Here is a 3,171-nt window from a genome sequence, read left to right as displayed (position 1 = left end):
TTAAAGAACAGCGGATGAATCACTGTGTTGATGGTTTCATTGACTTGTGGTAGCTGGAGATGTGAGGATGCTGCCTGTTGTCACAGATGGAGCGATGCACTTCACTCATAAGAGAGAAGTAGCAATATGTTTATTGATGTAAAACAAGGTTTGATAGTAAACGTGACAGTGGTTTAACAAGATTCAGGAGCAAGGTACACTTGAGTATTTACTGCACGGAGGACAGGGTCAGACAGAACTGTCAGGGGGACCCTCCTGTTGAGTCCTGAGGTTCAGAAAGGAATGTATGTGTGTTGGTGGATGTATGAGGTAGGGAAGCCTAAGGTAGTGCTTTTTGGAATAAAATATATTGTAAATTGATCAGGAAGGGATCTAAAGATGCTGAGAAGTTGGTTTTTAACTGGACTTGAGAATGGGAAGAAAAAAGATTCTATCAAGGTCCATGTTCATTGATCAAAGAATGTTCTGTGGTTTTCAGAGTGCTTTTTTTTCCCCAGTATGGGCTCAGAAAGTAGCAGTCTCCATTCAGGCTGAAAAAAAGAAGCAATGCCCGATGCTCTGTCCTCATGTACTGAATCCTTAACCCCACAGCAGGTGGAGGGGTGAGATGAGACACTGTTTAGTGTTTGTACCTGCAGCTGGACTGTGGATAAACCTTTCTCTAGAAGGAAGTACTGAGCACGTGTCTGTAATGCTGCTTTGCCTGTTGTTCGTTGACTCTGTACTGACTGCTGTTATGAACTCAAGCAATTGCGAAAAGAAGATGGCAATGTGTGTACCTTGGGAGTTGGCCTTGTTTGGTTTAGGGGCTTAAGCTAAATTGTTAACTGTAACCGATGTTAATGTCAGTATTTTCACTTAGGAGCTTTTATGGACAGTATGATTTTCTTTGAAGCCTGGATGCTAAAGGGTTTGGGTTTCTTTAATGTATAAACCAGTAGGTAAGTTAATCTTGTTCCTGTCCTCTGTTCCATCTTGCCCTTCTTCCCTAAGGTATGTAATTCAAGATAAAAATCCAATTAATGTTGGAAAAGTACAGCAAGATTTGGGGGCAGCATCAAGAAGCTTGAGCACTGAAGTTTTATGCAACCGATGGGGTAAAGAGCTGGTATTGTTCTTTTAGCCCCTGTGTTGTGTCAATTCAGAAAACATTAAATCTTGCATGGACTGATAGTCTTAGAAGATCCTGGTCAGGATCTATGAGCAGGAGAGCAAAACCGTTGCAAGAGTTCAAACTTCTGCTGAAGTCAAAGTGCTCTGGATTGTGCAGTACAGCAATATTTACTCTGCAGCTCTTGTCCTAGCAATGCTCAAACCCAAGCGCAGTCTCCACTTGTTCACAGCGATGGATGTGCTCCTCTCTAGCTGTGTCAGCATCTGGTTTGGCTTTAATAGTCCAAGGTGCATGTAGCCAGGGGCAGGGGCTCCCCAGGGAGACCAGCACACCTACACACAAAACTATGATCTGTGGGAACTGAGTTAAAAAGAAGGAGAGTGTCAGGTGTGAGCTGACAGTCAGCTTGCTTTATTTGACTTTCCTGAGCTGGCTGTGTTGAGCTGGTGGGGTTGCACAACCCAGAAGGGAGTAGGACAGGCAAGGATGAGGATGTGATCCTTTGGCACCTCTGGGGTACAGCGTTTTCCAAGGAGTTTCAGGGAAGCCTCTTGGGATGTAAACTGCTGTTCCTGAAGGCAGAGGGGAAGGTGACTCCTAGTGTGAAAATAAGGGAAAGTTCCTAGCTGTGGAGCAGACTTGCTGCACTGGAATTGCGTGTGTAGGGGGCAGATTTTGCAATGTGAGAATATTTCAATTGGGTTATACTGGTGAGAGTTAAATGCTTCAGGTTTTTACATCTAAAATAACTTTTTCAGCTAGGTTAGAAGATACAATGGGTTTTCTGTTTGCTTTTAGAGCTCAAATCAACCCTTAAAAGCTGAAATCAGAGCCTGCTATTTCTACTGGGGCAAAACACTTCTGCAGCCTTCGTTTCTGGAAATGTTGTAGTGGTGACTTTTCACTGCAGTAAATAAATCAAACATATATATTTGTGTCTCTTGCTTGAGATGGGACATGCATGTTGGATCAATGTCAACAGGTTTCTAACTCCTTTGCTCTGTGAGCAGGGAAAACCTGGAGAGGTTTTAGAACCTATAGCTTCCGGGCAGAGAGTTTCTGCATCCCTGCTGAAAGTTTCCTAGCACGTCTGCTGCCCTCATTGGGGTAGGTTCAATCTCACTTTCAGTTTTCAAGCATATTTTAATTAAAGCAGTATTATTTAATTTAAATCTCCCTTTCCTCTTTCTGATCTGAAACTGCACTCAAATCGTTAAGGCCAAATTTAGTGTTTCTCAACAGCGCAGGAGGAAGAGGGATGTTCTTGGCTCTACTGCATTGTACCTGCACCTGCTGCTGGTGTTCTGCAGAGGCAGGGAAGACTTACAGGAATCATCAGATGCACCTGCAAAATGTAAATCCTCATCAATTTAGAAAGCCTGAGCAGGCTGTAACAGGGACTCTTCATCCATCACCTCCTGTGACAGCCATCGTATATAAAGAAGCGCTCCAAACTATATTGAGAAGTTGAGTCTTGGTACTTAAGATCATGTGCCCAGTAGCAATATTTGGTTTATAGCAATTTATAATCTTTCCTTGCTTCCTCTGTTGGCTGTCATACAGGCAGTAAATTACCAATTTTTCCTTCTCTCTTCTCCCTTTCCTCCCCTGCGGGTGATAACCAGTTTAATACCTCTCCATTGCTTACATCCGTCTCTCTTTTCCAGATATCACCTACTTGCTCTCTCAGATGGCCTGATGAATGTAACTAGTTAAATTCAGAGTAATTGTCCTCAAATGCCATAGGTGCTTTTAGAGCCGGTTCCTGCTATTTCAGAAGAGCTTTTGTGCTTTCAGTCTTGCTCATTTTTTTCCTAGCTGTGTTAACTGAATGTCTAATGAATTCTTCATACCTTCTCCTTGTTTCTGTTCCCCAGAGTCACCCCATGAAGATGTGTATGAGCTGTTTTGGGAACAGAGGAGAGTGTGAAGGGCCATGGCAATAGCATGTCATTGCAAAGATACCACTGTTCCCAAGCGGAGGGGAGGCTGTTGCTGACCAGTGACCTCTGCTTTCTTCTTCCCTGGACTGTCTGGCACTGGGAGTTCCCATCAGG

The sequence above is a fragment of the Psittacula echo genome (assembly GCF_963264785.1).
Source record: "Psittacula echo genome assembly, chromosome: 2".
In the NCBI taxonomy this organism is placed as follows: domain Eukaryota; kingdom Metazoa; phylum Chordata; class Aves; order Psittaciformes; family Psittacidae; genus Psittacula; species Psittacula echo.
This window is presented reverse-complemented; position numbering follows the sequence as displayed.